This window comes from Ranitomeya variabilis, chromosome 5, assembly GCF_051348905.1.
Source record: "Ranitomeya variabilis isolate aRanVar5 chromosome 5, aRanVar5.hap1, whole genome shotgun sequence".
NCBI classification, from domain to species: domain Eukaryota; kingdom Metazoa; phylum Chordata; class Amphibia; order Anura; family Dendrobatidae; genus Ranitomeya; species Ranitomeya variabilis.
Window position 1 is genome coordinate 649,392,154 of NC_135236.1, and position 21,885 is coordinate 649,414,038.

Genomic DNA, 21,885 nt, shown 5'->3' on the forward strand with positions numbered 1-21,885 from the left:
ATAAAGGGAATACTTAAACAACACAATGTATCTCCAAGTGAATCACATTTCTGTGAAATCAACCTGTCCAGTTATGAAGAAACACTGATTGTGAATCAATTTCTCCTGCTGTTGTGCAAATGGAACAGACAACAGGTAGAAATGATAGGCAATTAGCAAGATAACCCCTATAAAGGATTGGTTCTGCAGGGGGTGACCACAGACCATTTCTCTGTTCTCATCCTTTTTAGCTGTTCATTTTGTCTCTTTTGCATTTTGTCATTGCTCTCACCCCTATAGTAGAGTAGCATGAGGTGGTGTCTACAACCCACAGAAGTTGCTCAGATAGTGCAGCTCATCCAGGATGGCACATCAATGCGAGCTGTGGCAAGAAGGTTTGCTGTGTCTGTCAGCACAGTGTCCAGAGCATGGAGCAAATACCAGGAGACAGATCAGTACACCAGGAGACATGGAGGGGGCTGTAGGAGGGTAACAACCCAGCAGCAGGACCGCTACCTTTGTGCAAGGAGGAACAGGAGGAGCAGTGCCAGAGCCCTGCAAAATGACCTCCAGCACAAACATCCATGTGTCTGCTCAAACTGTCAGAAGCAGACTCCATGAGGCTGGTGTGAGGGCCTGACGTCTGTCCAAGAGTGGGTGTTTTGCTTACAGTTAATATCAGCTGGAAGAGTATACCCGTATATTGGGCTTACAGCCCAACACCGTGCAGGGCGAGTGGTCTTAGCCAAAGAACACCAAGATTGGCTAATTCGACATTGGCACCCTGTGCTCTTCATGGATGAGAGCAGATTCACACTGAGAACATGTGACAGACGTGACACAGTCTGTGGAGAACATTTTGCTGCCTGCAGCATCCTCCAGCATGACCAGTTTGGCAGTGGGTCAGTAATGGTGTGGGGTGGCATTTCTTTGGAGGGCTGCACAGTCCTCCATGTGCTCGCCAGAGGTAGCCTGACTGGCCATTAGGTACCGAGATGAGATCCTCAGACCCCTTATGAGACCATATGCTGTTGCGGTTAGCCCTGGGTTCCTCCTAATGCAGGACAATGCCAGACCTCATGTGGCTGGAGTATGTTAGCAGTTCCTGCAAGATGAAGGCATTGAAGCTATGGACTGGCCCTCCCGTTCCCCAGACCTGAATCTGATTGAGCACATCTGGGACATCATGTCTCGCACCATCCACCATTTTCACGTTGCACCACAGACTGTCCAGGAGTTGGCGGATGCTCTAATCCAGATCTGGGAGGAGATCCCTCAGGAGAACATCTGCAGCCTCATGAGGAGCATGCCCAGGTGTAGGGAGGTCATACAGACACGTGGAGGCCACACACACTACTGAGCATCATTTCCTTGTCTTGAGGCATTTCCACTGAAGTTGGATCAGCTTGTAATTTGATTTTCCATTTTGATTTTGAGTATCATTCCAAATCTAGACCTCCGTGGGATATTAATTTTGATTTACATTGATCATTTTTGTGTTATTGCTCTCAACACAGACCACTATGTAATGAATAAAGATTTGCAATTGTAATATTTTATTCAGTGATATCTAGGATGTTTTATTTTAGTGTTCCCTTTATTTTTTTGAGCAGCGTATATACCGTCAAGACATTTCATTCACTACATAAGAAGTTAATTGTTTTCAATGGAGACTGTGATGCTGGGAATTCCTGCAGATCCTTTGATCACATGAGTTGGAGCAACAGGACACCCTGTAATCAGGGTATTAGTCAGTGACCCTTTAATTTTGAATACCCCATTAAAAAAAGAGAGCTCTATAGAAAATATCTTCATATGTAAAACAGACTGTTTTTATTCTCTTGAAAAAAATGCATTTAAAGGTCCATCAGTATTCTTTTGTATCACTTGCTCTACTTCCCAAAAGTAAAAGGTCAATTGCATGTTTCCAAACTCTTGTAGGATCACTATGGTGAACAGTTATGATTGAAAAGCATCAGCAGGAGGCGATATTGTCACAGGGAATAGCTGCGGGTATATGCTGAGGAGATGGAGAAAAACCAGCACAAATACACAGATCGAAATCCCTCACATTAGATTCTGTCACTAATGGGAGTTTTTCTTAAGTTTCCCTATCTCAAACACATAAGCACTCTAGGAGTGATCTCACCATACAAAGTAATCATAGAAAACTAAGTCTGAGCTGGAAACGAACCCTGAGGGTAATAATGGGGTTTACCGTATTGCTAAAAAAATTATGAAAAAAACGACAAAATCTGCAACAAAGAATCCCAATAGAAACCTAGGCTAAGGTGCCTTGCATAAAGTGGTATTTAAAAGGGTTGTCCAGACTTGGGATCCAATTCTGCAGTCAATCTATGTGACTGAAGGCTTGGGAATCCTCACAGCGAGCACAGTGTACTATGTCAGGATTCTTCGGCGCGATCATGTGACTTCAAGTATGCAATTTGAATACTTCCGGCCACATTCCAACTAGTTGTGTCATAAGTGTGTGGTAACGAGTGAGGCCATGCACGTCTAGTTGGCATGTGACTGTATGTACGGAAATCAAGGGAGAATCCGCCCTGTCAGGATTTACAAGTCTTCAGTCACTATATGTGTTGATCTTCATTTAACCTTCCACACGAGTGATAATGATGATTAAAGTATGATTCTGAGCTGTAAAGTATTAAGTCTGTGTAAGGTACAATTTGCTTGGCCGCAAGATCTCATTACGCATGAAAACTGTGAAAAAATTTTTACACAAAATTGAACTTTATCAAACGTAATAAATAGGAAAAATTGTGATGATGGCGCCACTTTTCTAGATAGTAGTGGAACAATCCGGCCAAGCTTGTGATTCCTATGGAGTCTACGTGCCCGTGAAGCACCTTTATTTTATGGACTGGGGTGAATCTCTCTCCTGGTACAGGGTGACTCACTTGAGTATGGCTATTACCAAGCCTTCGTCAGTTCTGAGCAGGTATGGAAGAATTCCCTTCAGCTTTTGGATTGCAGAAGAGACAGAATTATAGATAAATGCCCTCCAGCGTTTTTTTTTTTTTCTCGGCGGTTACGTACCAGCAGCACATTATGTATCACGGGTCCCTTTGGTTCTGAGTGTGCTGTCGGTGGCATTGTCCTAGAGAGTACAAATGATTGACTTTGTTTTAGTGACTCCAAGAACTACGACCGTCGCTTCAATGCCGGAGAAATACATTCCTGATAAATTCCGGAAGATGATAACAAGGGACGTGGAGATAATCCCTAAAGGCTTCATCTACAAAAGCAGATGGGTTCCGTTTTTGGACGTTCAGTATCATATTTCAGCAATATAAGTAAATCATGAACATCAGTGGCACAATATAGATGGAAACATGTTAGGATAGTATGTATTTTTATTGTTGTGTTTTTCAACGTTTTTGATGGATTTTTTTTTCACCAACGTTTTTCTAGCATTTTTGGACAGTAATGAATGATATAGAGTTAGATAATATATATAGATGATAGATATAGACAGGCAGACAGACATATAGACATATAATGTCACAACCACCTGACATTTAAAATTGCACCCTGTGGTGCTTATCGGACAGCTTTTTTTTAATTAAATAATTGTAACCAGCAAAGGTAAAGCAGATAGCTGAGTGCTGATATTAACAGGCTGGAAAGATCCCTGGTTATTGAGTCATTCCCAGCCTAAAAATACCAGCTCCTGATTTTATTGCATTGTTTACAGGTGCATTAATCATATTATTATTATTATTATTATTATTATGTATGGTTGTGATTTGATTTTGCACCCTGATCTGCTCCTTTGTTTGCACTGACTTAGTTCTCCCTTTGTGAGGCTCCCATATTGTCTCACCTTGGTGCATTATTTGCATTTATCCTGTTTACTTTCTTTTGTTTTTTTTGTATACATCCTCCTTTAAAGTAGAACTGCACATTGAACATGTGTAACTAATTATAGCTAGGGAGAGAAGAACTGATTAAAACAGGGGAGAGAGAGAGAGAGAGATGTGTGATCTCCATTGAAGTAGCACCCCCCTGCAGTGACCAGGTAATTGAAACAGGATGATCAATTCTGGGAACCAGATTCCAAAATGAGGATTTGTTTACACAAAGGCTTTCTTCAAGGAATCTTCTTAGACTTTTTGTTTCTGGTGATCAGATATGAATATTGGGGGTTTTGCATTGATCCGATATTTATGGGGTATAGATTTTCTGCGTCGTAGCGAAGGGACGAACATAACGCATTCACTCACATCACTGTAGGGCCATTGGAACCCGTCCAACTTAATAACAATCCGATGGATGAGCCCCCGCATGGGCTCATAAAGGGGAGGTATGTGGGCCTTACCTGGAGCTAATAAAAAGGAGTATTTGGGTTTGCGTCATTGTTCATTCTGGAAGTCATAGTTTTCTGTGAAGATGATTGCTTTCCCCAATCGGAATGCTTCCCTCCGCTAAGCTCGGAGGCATTTCTGTGGCATCAGGTTTAGTAATTCTCTTTCGTTATTCCTTTATATTCTATGCAACTGTATATACTGTATTGTTTTGTTCCTATTTTGTATTATTTTTGTATATTTTTTATAAACACTGCCTACTTTTGCGGATTAAATATATAAAATGTAATAGATGTCCAAAAAAAGAGATAAGGTGGCCGTTGTCAGACAAATGTTCACATCATTCATTAAATGTTATTGAATAAAGGACTTTTAAGGCACGGCGATTGCAACCTTATGTTTTCTCTTGCTCATTTATTGCATGAACTGTTTTATAGGTGAGCACCCGAGATCCCTATTCACCGGTGTTAACTATGATGTTCCTTAAGGAACTCCAGTACTAGTGACATTTAGCTTCTGGTGCCAGTGCTTTTACTTTGTTAAAATGTTATAGCTCTGTTCCTCTTGCTCTGTAAACCACACACCTGAAGCCATACACTACCTGTACCTGGTGTCCAATTGGCCTGTTTAAAAAATTGGTGGTGGCAGCTAGTAGTTTTTTTGTTATTGTGGAGTTGGCAATGACCGTTCCTGGGTATAAATGTATATTCTATGCATTGGAGGTGTATATGTAATGCTGGGTGATGGTGAACTGACCTACTGCTAGCCAGCAAGAGCAGTGTGCCGGTCACACTTGGCACTAGCCGTCTCACTGCAGCACACCCTTGAGGGCCGGGTATACTCTTCACACGCCTCCTGGTCCTGGCAAGGGGGAACTTTAGCAGAGCCCTTCCAAGGCATCGAGCAGCCAGACGCACACACGGCAGACAGGGCAAACACTCCAGAACCAAGAAACCGCAGTGCAACTGCATGAACTGAGGTGAACAATGATAAACCAAGCACAGGCACCAAAGCATGAACCTCCTCTGAAGTACAGAAACACTGACCTTAACCACCCACCAGAACTGAGAATAATCAGTAACAAAAGGAGGAAATGGCAGGTTTAAATCCCCCGCCCAGCAGTCACCTGATCACACTTGGGCAACACCCAATCTCCATCCCCCTAAACAGAGCAGGGGAGAGAAGACTGGAGGGAACCTCACACCATCTGACTGCCCAAGCAGGTGCGGAGTCCTGCATGCGCTAGCAGCAGCTAACACCGCACAGCATAATCGCTGGGAGTAGCGGTGTACAGCCACCCATCGATGCTGTGTAAGAAGGAAAACCGAGCCGCGGGTAACTGTCCTATGCCGGGTCAGGAACTGTCGGGGCTGTCTCCTCTGTTGTCTGGGGGAAGGAACCAGAGACCGGACAGACCTTTGCACTAGGAAATAGGGGGTGTGGCTAAGGGGCAACCGCCACAGCATGCGCGGAAGCAGGCAGTCTTGGTGGGAACAGGCAGCACGCAGCACAGAGAGAGAAGTGCTCCGGCCCTTGAGCACTGGGGCTGCACTGGCCCACGTCCGTGTACTCCCGCTATGCCCAGCAGGGATTGCAGAGAGAGAAGTGCAGCGTGCCCGGTAACTGGCAGTTAGCGAGGTGTCTTGGACTTCGTGACCGTAAGTACAGCGCACGTGTCGCAGAGACGCATCATGTTACTGGACAGACGTTTGTGGCCCACCTTACCACCATATACCTTCCCGCCCACGGGGGGCTCTGATCGTGCTGTGGCCTTGCTTCCTCCAGCCACATATGTTCATAGACTAGGGGCTCAGCGGAAGGTACCGGAGACCGACAGCTGCCGCCCGACGACGGACCACCGTTACCAGCTGAATCTCCTTGGACAAACACCGCGCCAGCCGTTGATGGTGCCACCAACCCCCAAATGCTACCTGCATTCTGAAAAACTTCTGGCACGATAAGTGCACCACCGAACTACTGTCACTATGTTTATTTACCCTGCATATTCCCCGCAATTGGACTGCTATTCCCCTGTTTAACCCTTCATCTCCCTGTGTGGAGTTAACCCCCTGTTAAATTAAAACCGTTACATTTGTTAACCCTTGCTCTGTCTTCTGTCTGTCACTGCATCCCGCAACCTGCTTATACTAGAATGCGATATCTGGACTAAGCGAGCACCTCCATAAGCTCCACTCCCCCGGAGGTGACACCCCACCCCTCATGGCCAGTGAAGGGTGATAGGCAACCCACTAGAGAGCTGAAGCCCACCCGGGAGCACGAGGGACCCGATCAGGTACAGAGCTACCATTCCTGACAATACCATGTTCAATGTGAGATCCCCAATGACTGGTCTTGTAGTGGAAGCAGTCGAGGCCTCATCCATCACTTGTCAGAAAATTGCATGATTGCCCTGACAATTGGAGGCATCGAAAATGCTTTCCCCTGACAAGATGGTGGCAGCGTTGAGATCTGTGTGTTCTCTCCGGTGTCATCTGCGACAAACTGGTAACAGTGATGGGATGCTGTTATTCATGACAACATGCATATCTATTTACTCTAAGCATCATACAACCATCCATTATTTAAATGTTTATTATATTCTATGTGTATATACCTATCCATCTTATACTGTAATTACAGCCACTGCACCAGGGCAAGTGAGAAGAGCCGAGTGCTAAGCGCCAGAATTTATTGGCGCAACTAATGGATGTGCCGTTTTTGGGTGGCTGAGGACTGATGTTATAAGTCTGTGATGGGGGCCAATATACATGACCCTTATGGAGGCTATTAATATCAGCATGCAGCTGTCTGTTTAGCCTTTGCTGGTTATTGGATATAGAGGGGACCCCATGTAATTTTTGGGGGCCGTCTTCCTTTTAACAACCAGTAAAGACTAAGCAAACAGCTGAGCAGATATTAATAGCCTGGGAACCTTTATGGATATTGGTCCGTTCCCAGAATATTGACCACAATCCCCAGCCGTCAGCTTTCCCTCAGCTGGTTGTGAAAATTACAGGTGACCCAACCCGATTTTTTTTATTTATATTTTTTATTTATTAACAAGTACAGTAAGGTCACCTGAGTTCATAGCAGCTGTTTTTCTTACTTTGCAAGTGCCAGTGCCGGACTGATAAATGACCGCAAGTCCAGCACTCTGGCATTCATCACATTAAATGTTACCAGAGTTCACAGCCACCAAGTCTTCTGGCAGCCGCGAGGCCCAGAAACCTCATGGGAAACTTTGAGAGACATTTTAAAGTTACTGGAGTTTCCAACTGCTGAAACACCCTGAGGCTATGAACTAATGTTACCTTGGGTGTGTATTTTACTGTACTTATAAATAAATAAATAAAAAAAAGGAAGCAATGCAGACTGATATTAGTAGCCTAGGAAAGGGGCCATGATATTGGTCCCCTCCCAAATTTAGAATATCAGCCCTGAGCTGCCCCAGAATTGGTGCAACCATAAGATGCGCCAATTATGGTGCTTAGCCTTGCTCTTCCTACTTGCCTTGGTTCGATGGCAAGAGAGGTAATATTTTTGAGGTTGATGTCAGCTTTGCAATGTCAGGGGTTATTGTCCAGGGGTTTTTAATGGAAAGGCATCTATAAGACACCCCCATTACTAACTCCGTAGTGAAAATTAGATGAAGACACACACAGAAAAAGTCCTTTAATTGAAATAAATAAATAAAGTAGACACTGAGCTGATCCTGGGAACCATTGCCTGTGACTGGCGGTAATCTCAATGACATCACTGCAGGTCACAGAAGCTGCGCTCTCAGGCTCAGTTCAGTGCCTCCTGGATTTACCGCCGAGCGGTCACATCATGCCACTGCTCAGTCATGCAATTCAGATGTAGCAGACTTAGAGCATGTTGTGGGACATATGGATTATAGTCGGACAAGTGAGGGAAATGGTGTTTTATTATTTTTAATTTTACAGTTATAAATACTTGGAAGAAGGTGGGGAGTGTTTCTTTCAAATTAAGGAGTCTGTGTTTTTCTTTGAAATGAAGGACTTTTTTTACTTTGTCTGTGTTTTTATTACTTTTGACTATGAGTTTAATAATTGGGACGTCTTATAGACACTTCTTCGTTACTAACTTGTGGACTTGATGTCAGCTTACTTTACAAAGCTCAAAAAACTGACCGTCACATCCAAACATACAGTAGACTAATCGTGCCGTCGTAGCGATGAAAATGGCACTGTGTGACGGTACCCTAAGTGTGAACAGGTGCTGAACCTAGAGTCACCAACTCGTATACAGTCAAATAAGGCAGTACATTTTATTTTACAAAGCTGACATCAACCCCACAAATATTACGCCTCTTGCCACCACACCAGGGCAAGTGAAAAGATCCAGGCAAAGCGCCAGAGTTGGTGCATCAAATAGATGCGCCTTTTGTGGGAAGGCTTCGGTCTGCTATTTTTAGACTGAGGAGGGCCAATATTCATGCCACCTTCCCAGGCTCGGAATACCAGCTACCAGCTGTCTGCTTTAGCTTAGCTGCTTGTCAAATTGGGAGGACCCGATGCCATTTTTTTAAAGTATTTAAATAATTTTTTAAAATGGCATGAGGACCCCTTTATTTTTGATAACCAGCCAAGATAACTGAGGGCTGCAGCCAACATGTGTCCGTTTTCCCTGAGCTGGATAGCAGAAATAGAGGGCAATATTTTTTAAAAATTATTTGTTTATTGCACAGGTGCCAGCTGAGGAATACTCTCATCATTGTATGCCTGCTCTCCCTGCTATCAGCGAGACCAGGCGTACAGTGATGGGAATAGTACTCTCATCAGCCGATGCCTGTGACCAGCGGTAACCTTTATACCGCTGGTCACAGCTGCTGGCTGACACACTGTCATTTGTTCATGCATGAAAACCGCAGTGCTCTGATTGGCAGTAACGAAATTGTCGCTGATCAGAGCCGGTATTTCTCGCACTGTCACACATATGACAGTATGGGAAACAACGGATGTGCGGGCTGCCGAACCCAAACAACATGGATACTAGGTGTTCAGTACGGACACTGAACTTTACCGCTTGGGTTCGCCCATCACTATTCCTACAATGAAATTGGTAGAGGAGGGATAATGATGTGAGATTGTTTTCTTGAGTTTGGGTTAAGTCTCCTATTTTTACTAAAGACTAGTATCAAACCCGCTCATTCAGCACCAATACTTGACCTCAAAAATGCTGTTTTGGATGAAACTAGTAAAAATTCCTAGAGGCATATTCCAAAATGTTGGGAAAAGTCTTGTCAGAAGATAGAGTTTAGATTAAGATGATCAACAAGCTCATATACAGTAGGTTTGATGGTCAGGTATCCTCATACTTTATGAATCCAGACCAGGAGGGGGAGCTCAAAACCCTGTTTTAGGGCAGCTTCCCTGAATAAAGATCCTGGTTTGATGGAGGAGTCAGACAGTTGGTCCAGAGAGACCAGTGAGTGTAGTTGAGTCTGGAGAGCAGACAGGAAAGGAGCAGAGGAGAGATTTTAGGGCTCAAGGAGGCTGCAAGTGGGCCTCCGAGGAGCCAAAGTGCAGAAACTGGGTACCGGGAGCCCGGTGTGGAACTGTAGGACACCTAGCAGAACCAGAGGGAACAGAACTACAGATATACTGCCCAAATTAAGCCTGTGGTACAGCAGCACCATGGAGCCTGGAGTCGCCGTGCAGAGACCCCAGAAGGAACAGCTCAAGCTGCCTTACCATACAGGTACCTGTCCCAGGACAGGGGAAAAAACCAGGACCTTGTTAGGACATTACAGACAGCAAGGGACTATAGCAAGCGCACAGTGGAAGGCTGTCAACCTGACTTGCCAAGGGGATTTCACTTGTCTCTGGACTGTCTGGACTCCTAATTCACCTGTTGCCGGTGCCCTGGACTGTGGCCTGCCAACTACAGTAAATAATGTAAAGACTTTACAACTTGTGTCCTTTACTCATTGACCGGCAAACACCATCATCACCATACACTCTAGGAAACCTGGGGACCCCGCTTCACCTGTGGGAAGCGTCACCATCATTGCTGCAACAACATCCCCCAGAGGACCCCTTTAAAGTAGCATCAGTCCCCCTATTGACCGAACACCACAGGTGGTGTCACAACAGACTTATTCCCAATTCCCCTTTAAAGACCTTTCCCTTTTACAGTGAGTCCCAGGGCCATGGACCGGGTCGCAACCACCGTGACATCCCCTTTAATAGTGACCGGACCCGGTGCCGAGTACCCCGCTGCCCTGGTGGGCGACTCACATAGGTAACAGTATATGGGTACATTTGTTTTCTAAGAATGTTTTAAAAGTGTCTATCCTATCTGAGAACCCAGGGGTATAAGTGAGTCCTGCTCTGTAGGGTGTGGGGAGCAGTGAGAACTAGCACCCAGGAGGTTTTTCAGCCTTGGTCTTGGATGTACAAAATAATCATTTTATTGTTTCCCATTGAGGAATAATTAACTTTTTTCATGGAATTCTAAAGACATTCTCCCCAGAGAAATATGCAGTTTTTAATGGAAAATCTGAGATTCACTCATTACAAAAATATACAGCTAATCATCTAAACATATTTACTCTTTCCTAATTTGTTATGACCCGGAAAGAATGTTTGGTAATGTTATGTCTCACCTGGAGAGGTGGATTCTCCAGACGTTTTATTCAGCATTCACAATACATAGAAATTATGGGGCCCCATAGCAAGAATCTGTATTGATCCTTATAATACCTTTATAATCGATCTCTGCCCACCTAGCCTGTCTGTTTCTCAGTGTCCCTCCTCCCTGCTGAGATCTCACACTACTCAGTACCACCTGCAACTGTTATTAAACCTGGGTGGGGCGAGAGACTGAATACACTTGGGCTCACGCGCTCTCTCATTCTTTACCTGGACTCATAAAGTAGATACACCAGCCTCATCAGGTCTAACAGATCTGATTAAGAATGTATACTGTACAGTGTATATTGTAAAATCTGGTAATATGTACTTAACTATACTACTTTTAATGAAATAATTATTTTAAATAATTAAAATAGGTTTTACAAGTTTAATACTAAAGTGTAAATTCAATCAGACTGAAACATATGATAAAATTAAATTGGTGAACTTTGTGATCTTAAACCGTAGTCGATTTTTCCCCCTTTGACAAGCGTCTTAGAAGATTAGTTTCCCAAGACTTTCCCTTTATTCTACAGGGAAATGCATTAACCATGAAAGTCTATGTTCTCCTACATCTACAGGACAGCTGCAGTATGAGCGCAGCTCTGCAGACAGCTAAATATAATTGGCCCCAACTCATCATTGCTGTTTCTCTATATCTCCGGAGTAATTTGCTTTTTTTTTTTAGTGCTTTTAGAATTATTCTTTATATATTTTATACCACTTTTTACATTGTCTTTCTTTTTTTATGTCTTTTTTTTTTCTCTGCAACTTTGCGTGTTTCAGATATATTAGACAGCGACACCATGAAATGACGCATTGAATGTTCATCTCACTCCCTTTAGTAATGCTTACGTTTGACGCATTTGTAGACTAACACGCAACTTTTTAAAGGACTTTTGGTGCGGAAAAGTGTCAAAAATTGGTTAAAGCGAAAAATAAAGAGAATTTGGAGGAAAAAAACGGCAGCGAGTACAAAAGATAAAAAAGGAAAATGCCTTCAAGGAATTGCAAATGATAAATAGGGCCTGATATCCATCGAGAATGGTGAATGCGAAGAATGACAATGCTGCAGTGGAAATAATGAGGCTTTCCGGACAGGCAGGGGTTAGCAAGTCTTTTCTTACATGATCACATCTGCTGTCTGAGGTTGGCTGCTGGCAGAGACTTGGGAGAAGTCAGTGGGAAGGAATGTAGTTCTCAGCCGGAGGAGGAACAGTTACAGCTGGAGTCACAGGCTGTGAAGGAACTGATGGATAGCAGGTTGGGGGAATGGTATGGGTTTTTAGGTTGGAGATACCAGCTGGTGATTGCCCACGTGACCCAGGCTTGTAGGGAATTTTACTACACATTCCCTGTGATAAAGTAGCCGCTGTCACTGCTCCAAACACATCATCCTGGTGTCTGTAAGGAGCTGCAAAGCTTAGATAATATTGTATTGGAAATATTATTTCACATCATCACTTATAAATAGGGAGGCCGGTAGAGACAAGACGAGGCAGTTCCATGCTGATAATGGGCCTTCCAGATGTCCATGAGTATGACTAACTATAGTGGGTGTAGGAGTTGCCTTCACACCTGACTCCTGGAGTATAGGAGGACCCAAGTGGTCTCTTTGGACCATATGAGTAAATCATAGAATCATAGCATGTTAGAGTTGGAAGGGATCTCCAGGGTCGTCGTGTCCAACCCCCTGCTCAATGCAGGATTCACTAAACCATCTAAGACAAATGTCTGTCCAGCTTCTGGTTGAAGACTTCCATTGAAGGAGAACTCACCATCTCTAATGGCAGCCTGTTCCACTTGGATCACCCCCATGGGGCCGTGGGGTACTCGGTACCGGGTCCTTCGGTTCACAGGGGGATGTCACGGTGGCTGACCCGGTCTGTGGCCCTGGGACGTCCGTGTAAAAGGGAAAGGTCTTTAAGGGGAATGTTCGTGACGCCACCTGTGCTATTCGGTCAGGGTGACCGACACTGCTTTAAGGGGTCCGCTGGGGTGATGTTATGGCAGCTAGATGGTATGCCTTCCCACAGGTGAAGTATATCCCCAGGGCTTCCCGGTGTGTAGATGGTGGATGGTGAGAGGCGCAGAGAAGAACAAGGACACAAGATTGCAGTCTCTTTACCTTTACTGAAGACTTCAGCATCCACAGTCCAGGGCACCAGATCACAGGGCAGGCAGGGTCCGGCCGGTTTGGAGGCAAGTCCAGAGTCCCCTTGTCCAGGTGGAAATCAGTAGCCTTCTTTTGCGCTGCAGTGGTGTAGTCCCTTACTGCCTATGGCTTCACATAAGGGTCTCACAGATGTGGTGTCTCTCTCTCTGTCCTCCATATAGTATAGGACAATACCCGTATGACTGGTGGCTTAGGCTGTTTATAGTGACTTTAGCATGCCCCAGCCTCAATGGGTTGCCACCGTGCCTCCTGGGTGTAGGGCGGACAGGTAACTGGCAATTATCTGTCCTGCCAGTCTCTGGAGCAAAGCATAAAGGTCCTTACTCCCTCGGTGTTCTGGCTACCGGGCTTCTGTGCCTCAGAATGAGGCAGCCTGTGTTGGACTGGTCCCCTTCTGGTATCCACTCCTTTGCTGCGACTCCCTTCACGCTCGCTGCAATACAGTTCTCCTTCTGAATGTCTCTTTCTGGGAGCTGCAGCTCTGAGGGCATGCACAGCTCCGTGTCCTTTCTCCTTCGTTCGCTGACAGGATTCCACCCCTGTCAGGGACCAACTAACTGAGCTGAGCTCAGCCAGCAACTAACTAACTTTCACTACAGGCGACCAGTTTTACCTATGTGGGGAGTGACCTAATAAATAGGAGCAGGAGCTCCCCTTGGTGGCCTGGAGTGTGAAATGTGTTGCATGTTTGTGATACCTGGATGCAGTTATCCTTCTTTGCCTCCAAACGTAGCATCACTCTCCCCGAGAGGAAAGCAATACCACTGCGACGACCAGGACCCCCCGGTTAAATCTAGTACTCCCGGACTGGGAAAAGAAAACAACAATTACAGGTTAGCAAAAAGACATACAAATTTTTGAAATGCTATAAAAGAAATTAATATAAACTGATGCTTCCCTTTATAGGAGGTGAGAACTCTTGAATGTTGCATAACAAAAACATATTTACATTGTGTGCACACTTTTAATAAGAGTGAACAGTTACTAACTATGAAATACAATTACCCGACCGGGTATACTATCTGTTAAGTGCAAAGGCAAACATTCTATCTTTATTCAAGTGCAAATCAACATCTTACTACTTTTATTCTTCTTCAAGTGCAAAGTTTTCGACTAACTCCCGCGGGTTACTTTATTTTCTTTATTTTATCAAGAGTGCATCAGGACATCAATATTCACTATTGGCTATATTGAAACACCATTCTGACTGAATTCAAACTTCAGCTTTCATTACTATATTTAGTATATTAACTCTTTAATATACTCTAGCAAAGTGCAACTAGCAAACATTCCCTTTTAGGGTGAACTTAAGTCTTTCTTAATGAGGTAGTGCAAAGTATTAATACTCAAGTCAGTCAATAACGCTGTAACAGCAGGAACGAGGCGAGGGACCCGTTATTAACCCCCAATGTTGGCCTTGGGCGGGCTACAAGGCGTGTATCTAGACCTGGAATCCTGCCGCGCCAAACTGGTTTTTCTTCAGGTCTCTGTAAAACAAAACACTTTCTAGCAACATTAGAACAGTCTTTATGGAAGCAGTCTCTGTAAAAGCTTCCTCTTGTAAAACCAGTAGGGAGCACTTTTAAGAAAGTGCAAACTATATACAGGAACAGTTTGTGAGCCACTCACTGTCCATGACTCTAAGGTTCTTTAAAGCAACTCGTGCAAACATGTGCAAAAACATAGGATCCTCCAGGAACTGAGGACCCCTTTAAGAAATAACCCTGGTCGAGTTCAATGAACTTTAGCAGCAAAAGGATGAAGAATTAACTATTTACAGTCATTGTTCAGGTCTTGTTCTTTTATAGCAGTTCCGGAGGTAGCACTGGCGGAGGCAGTCCTTTAGGGTACGGGCGGCTACCAGGTGCTACGTATGGGGCGCCTTCACTTCTGATGGGGGTCTGGGTGCCCACTGATCTCTGTTCCGCAACAGCTTGGGTGCAGGTGATGGTTGGTCCTGTGGCTACTGCAGTCTCTGTAGTAGTGATGGTGCATACTATCGTTTTGGTAAGGGTACAAGCAGGAGTGACTGTAGGGGTAGTAATGGCTGTGGCCGCTTTGGCACAAGGGGGCATTGTGAATGCATGAGGTGGCACGTTAGCTTCTTGGTGCTAGGTGGCTTGGTGACTGGGTCTTGGTATTTATGCACATTCAGAGCGAACTACCCTTTGGCGCCAAAATGTCTGGTATATGTGACACAATCTCCAGGATACAGATCCCTATCCGGGTGTTCTTCCCAAAGGTGAGACTCCACGTCCCTCCTGTTAACAAAGATCTCCACATAGAGTCCCTGCTCTTTGATGAAGCCCCAGCCTCCAGTTAGTTCAAAGGTCACTACTATGCCCTGCTTACGCAGGGCTTGGTAAACAGAGCAGTCCTTGTGGGCCTGGGCCTTAGCCTGCAGATCCCTTTTGTCAAAGGCTCTGCACTGGGCCTGGTGGTCTTCCTCCTGTGCCTCCCATTTGTGGGCGAGCTGCCGCTGGTACTCGTCCCAGCTCAGGACCTCTAGGGTGTCTCCCTCCTGCTTAGCGGTCCTGGGGAACCCCATGAGGTCGGGTCCAGGGTTGACCCAACGATACACGGTCTTCTCCGCATATAGTTCACCTGGCAAGGTGGTAGGTGCAATCGGAGCCTTCATGAAGCTCTCCATCCGCGTGACCTGGTCCCATTCCTCCAGGATCTGGAGTCGGGCGGACCCACGGCAGCGTGGTGCAGCTACGGGGCCCACTAGGAGGTCTTCGGCTACCGGAGCAGGGGTGTCTTTCCTACCTTCCGCAGTATCTCCGGTGCCAGGCTCCTCCGATGGTAAGGGCTGCTGGACGGGACACGGCTCCTGCACGGCTTCCGTGGGTGCTAGCTTGCGGGTGGTCCCAGCATTTAGCTGCATCTGCAGGAGCTGGTCAATGAGCTCCTCCACTCCGGCCTGCAGGAATTCAGGGCCGACTGGTGTCTTTCCAGGGGGCTGGGGGAGTCCTCCGCTTACACCCCACGCTCTGGTTCCGGGCTGCTGGCCATGGCGTCTTCAACGTGGCTCTCTCCGTCCAGGTCTCTTTCTCGCTCTCTCCTCCAGGGGCGGTTCTTTCTTCTTGGTCTCCTCCCGCCATTTAGAATCAGGAGGCGGATCTCTGCTGTTGACGGACACGTCCTCAGGGTGCAGAGATATTTGGACTAGGCGGCCATTATTTTTTTCTCAGTTGGTTCACGCCCACGATGGCAGGCCCTTCTTCTCCGGCGCTCCTCGTGGCGCTGTAATGGCGGCGGTTTTGGTGGGAATTTTTGGCGGCAAATAACGGTTCATTAGTCACACAGTCTTTTAGCACAAATCACGGTTGGGCACAGTTCTGGCACAGTCTTTAGGCTCACATGACCCAATTTTTCAGGCTTTAGTAGATCCTGTTCGTGATGCCAAAATGGATCGCCCCCATGGGACCGTGGGGTACTCGGTACCAGGTCCTTCGGTTCACAGGGGGATGACATGGTGGCTGACTGACCCGGTCGGTGGCCCTGGGACGTCCGTGTAAAAGGGAAAGGTCGTTAAGGGGAATGTTCGTAACGCCACCTGTAGTATTCGGTCAGGGTGACCGACGCTACTTTAAGGGATCCGCTGGGGTGATGTTATGGCAGCTAGATGGTGTACCTTCCCACAGGTAAAGTATATCCCCAGGGCTTCCCGGTGTGTAGATGGTGGATGGTGAGAGGCGCAGAGAGGAACAAGGACACAAGGTTGCAGTCTCTTTACCTTTACTGAAGACTTCAGCATCCACAGTCCAGGGCACCAGATCACAGGGCAGGCAGGATCTGGCCAGTTTGGAGGCAAGACCAGAGTCCCCTTGTCCAGGTGGAAATCAGTAGCCTTCCCTTGCGCTGCAGTGGTGTAGTCCCTTACTGCCTATGGCTTCACATAAGGGTCTCACAGATGTGGTGTCTCTCTCTCTGTCCCCCATATAGGATAGGAAAATACCCATATGACTGGTAGCTTGAGGCTGTTTATAGGGACTCTAGCATGCCCCGGCCTCAATGGGTTGCCACCTTGCCTCCTGGGTGTAGGGTGGACAGGTAACTTGCAATTAGCTGTCTGCCGGTCTCTGGAGCAAAGCATAAAGGTCCTTACTCCCTCGGTGTTCCGGCTACCGGGCTTCTGAGCCTCAGAAGGAGGCAGCCTGTGTAGGGCTGGTCCCTTCTGGTATCCTCTCCTTTGCTGGGACTCCCTTCACATACAGTTCTCCTTCTGAATGTCTCGTTCTGGGAGCTGCAGCTCTGAGGGCATGCACAGCTCCGTGTCCTTTCTCCTTCATTCGCTGACAGGATCCCACCCCTGTCAGGGACCAACTAAATGATCTGAGCTCAGCCAGCAACTAACTAACTTTCCCTACAGGCGACCAGTTTTACCTATGTGGGGAGTGACTTAATAAATAGGAGCAGGAGCTCCCCCTGGTGGCCTGGAGTGTGAAACATGTTGCATGTTTGTGATACCTGGATGCAGTTATCCTTCTTTGCCTCCAAACGTAGAAACGTAGCATCACTCTCCCCGAGAGGAAAGCAATACCACTGCGATGACCAGGACTCTGGGGCACCGCACACTCATTGATTACCCTCAGGCCATGTGCACACGTTCAGGATTTTTCGCGTTTTTTCGCTATAAAAACGTGATAAAAACGCGAAAAAAACGCTAACCTATGCCTCCTATTATTTACAGTGTATTCCGCATTTTTTGTGCAAATGTTGCGATTTTTTCCACGGAAAAAATCGCATCGCGGAAAAAAAAGCAACATGTTCATTAAAAATGCGGAATTGCGGGGATTCCGCACACCTAGGAGTGCATTGATCTGCTTACTTCCCGCACGGGGCTGTGCACACCATGCGGAAAGTAAGCAGATTATGTGCGGTTGGTACCCAGGGTGGAGGAGAGGAGACTCTCCTCCACGGACTGGGCACCATATAATTGGTCAAAAAAAAAGAATTAAAATAAAAAATAGTCATATACTCACCTTCGATGTCTTCCCGCCTCTCAGCTGCATGCTGCCGCTTCGGTTCCTGTAGCTGGTGTGCGGTGAAGGACCTGCGATGATGTCACGGTCCTGTGATTGGTCGAGACCGGTCATGTGACCACTCACGTGACCGCGACGTCATGGAAGGTCCTGCGCGCACACACCATCTATACGGAACGGACGCCGCTGAGGTCTGCAGGTGAGTATAAGCATTTTTTTTATTTTTTTATTATTTTTAAACATTCTATCTTTTACTATAGATGCTGCATAAGCAGCATCTATAGTAAAAATTTGGTCACACTTGTCAAACACTATGTTTGACAAGTGTGACCAACCTGTCAGTCAGTTTTCCAAGCGATGCTACAGATCGCTTGGAAAACTTTAGCATTCTGCAAGCTAATTACGCTTGCAGAATGCTAAAAAAACCGCGAAAAAAAACGGAAAAAAAACGCAAAAAAAAAAATGCGGATTTCTTGCAGAAAATTTCCGGTTTTCTTCAGGAAATTTCTGCAAGAAATCCGGACGTGTGCACATACCCTAACTGTCAAAAAGTTTTTTCTAATATCTAATCTGTTTCTTCTCCCTTTCAGTTTAATTCCATTGCTTCTCGTGCCTCTGGCTTTCAGTCATAGATGAGGGCAGTGCATCAGCCGGCTGTCAGTCAGTGCTGAGGTGTGGTTACAGCTGCTGCTCACTATATACTGCAAGGCAACTGTTGGCAGCGCCTCGATGACTGATAGTTGGAGGCTGCTGAGAAGAATAAAGTTAATTTCCTCATGGTAGCCATTCTTTCAGTGCGTCAGCCAGGCAACCTTAGAATACTACTAACCTTCGTTGGAGGTTTTTCCCGATTATACAGTACATGGTTCAAGTAACCTAACCGCTGCGGCCTATCACAAGCCGCCGTGGTCTTGTGAATGGTTGAATGGCGCGGACCATGGGGCATTCGGCACTCGATCTAGGAGAGTGACAGCAGGTGAGGATGATTCATTTTAAGTGTTTTTTTATTTTTATTATTTTTACAGAATCTAACCCCACTGCGCTTTGACAGGCAAAAAAGACAGTTTACAATTGACTGACAGCTCAAAATAATGTAGGCCTCATTCATTAAAAGTGTCTAAAAGACAAATTGTCTGTTGCCCATATCAACCAGTCAGAGCTCGGATTTCATTTTTCTTAGCCCCTTACCAAATTATGACATACCGGCATGTCATATCATAGCTCCCTTATTGCTCCCTTTCTTGGAAACTGCATCTGCTGGCATTTGCCGGCAGATGATGGCTGTGTAATTCAGCCATCATCTACCTCTAACAGCTGCTTGTGGAACGGAGCTCCGCCTGCAGCCGTTATGCCTGTTAGATGCCGTTGTCAATCTCTGACATCAGTATTTACGATGTGCAACTAGAGGAAGACACTGTTCTGATTGCCTATCGGAACCCCTACGATGCAATCAAAGGGTGCCAATGGGTTGCCACGATGGTTGGGGGTCTGTTGAAGACCCTGTGCCAGTCATGACAGTACTCCTTTGACTGTTAATTTTGTTATATTCAGCAACACTATGGTATCACAGTATATAGTACAAGCAATCACACAATAAGGGAACTACAAAATAAAGTAAAATAAATTAAAAAAATAAGAAAAAAATAAAATTAAATTAAAAGTTTGAATCATCGCTCCTTTTCCCCATTCAAAATAGGGAAATAACAGAAAAGCTAAAAATACACGTATATGATGCCTCCATATCCGTAAAAGTCTGATCAAAATAGAAATTGCATGCTTGGCATCTCCATAATCGTACTGACCTGCAAAATCATATTGTCAAGTCATTTTTACTGTATAATGAACGTTGTAAAGACAAAACCCAAAAAACAATGGTGGAGTTGACCCTTTTTTTGCAATTTCTCCGAACTTATATTTTTTCCCTGCTTTCCAGGCCATCACGTGTCATTCAAATGTACAACTCATGCTGCAAAAAAAAGAAAGTCCTCATATGGATATGTCAACGGTAAAATAAAAAAGTCATGGCTCTTGGAATAAGGGGGGAAGGGGGGGATGCAAAAATGAAAAATCGCATTGTCCTTCTGGGGTTAATGCTAAGTAGTCATCAGTTTCTTTATATATCTGACATAGTGTGTCCGTTAGTGGAGGGTCCGTGCCAGGATGTATGCATTGACATTAAAGATTACTTCTGGGCTTTAACTAGGGTGGTTTTGATGGATTAGCTACGGGGAAGCTTAGGAAACCCTTTTATGACAACTTTTCGGGATGGTTTGGGCAAGTCTCAGACAGAAGGTGGATGCCAGCCAGTTCTGGCCATGCCAAGAGCTTTCAGCCTTCCTTCTCCATTCTCCGTGGTTGATGTATTCGCACTTTTTGTGACTAGGCAGCTTGATGCAGACCAGACTGGATCAAATTACACTGTTGATGTGTAGGTATTTGGCAAAGAATTACAATTCCTCATCTTTTAGAGACAAAATCAGAGTTTTCTTGGATTTTCGCTGCATAACTAGACTGAAAAATACATTGTGAAGGTCGATTACTAACGTTATGCTGTGTTAGGTATTAATAAACAGAGTATTACTTGCCCTCCCAGTGATGCATCTCTGCTCTGTCGTTTGGTTGCAATTGTGGCGTCACATTAACAGCACTGCAGTCGATCGTCCAATCACTGTGCTCAGCAGCTCCGCTACAGTTGACGGCAAGAGTCGTTGAGCTCAGTAATTGGGGTCATAATGTCAGCACTCCAACCAAAACACCGAGAGAGGGCAACGCTGACCCCGGGGAGGGCAAAAATTACTAATTTTTTTATAACTCCGAGTATGGCATAAAGATTTCTGAAAGGGGATTACCCCTTTAAACTAAAAAGCAGATAGCAGTCGGATGAAACCGGGCAAGCTACCATTTTTTCATGGACCTTGTATTGTCAATAGTGATGAGTGAGTGTGCTCATTACTCGAGTTTTCCCAACATGTTCGGGTGTTCTCCGAGTATCTTGGGCGTGCTCGCAGATTATGTTTGTGTCCCCGCAGCTGCATGATTTGCACCTGTTAGACAACCTGAACACATGCAGGGATTGCCTGTTTGTTAGGGAATCCCCACATGTATTCAGGCTGTCTAGCAGCCGCAAATCATGAAGCCGCGGGGACTCGAACATAATCTACGAGCACGCCCAAGATACTCGTAGAACACCCGAGCATGGACAAATTTTCATTTCCTTTTTTGGGAAATTATGGACTTATGTCACCTCAACCCTTTACATTATAAACTGCCAAGAACTGAGATATCCTCTGTCAGTTGCAATAAGTTACTGTTAAAGGTGTTAAGATTAAAATACGACCTATACTGCCTCATTACTATGCAATTGTCATATTTATGCAATCTTGTGCTATGGGATGTAAAACCCAAGAAAAAAAACGAAATGAGCATATACCGTGTAATAATCAAATAAGAAAATTATAATAGTACATGTAAATAACATAGGGCACTTAGTTATCATAATTTTGATAAAAAAAATGTAAAAGCCATCCCACCGCGACAAGGTGTACCCAATCAGAACGGTCTTGTCTCTAGTGTTAAAACCTCATCTTGTCTCAGCCGACCTCAGTGTTGATAAGGGCAGAGCTGGTCCCAGACCTGACTGTTCAGAAACCTGCCCGTGAACAGTTATATAGATGAAATACCTAGCTCAGAAAGAGGCTCCACACCGCTGTACAAAAAAGTACAGCAAAACCAAAAGAAATGAGCCGGAGCATAAGCTG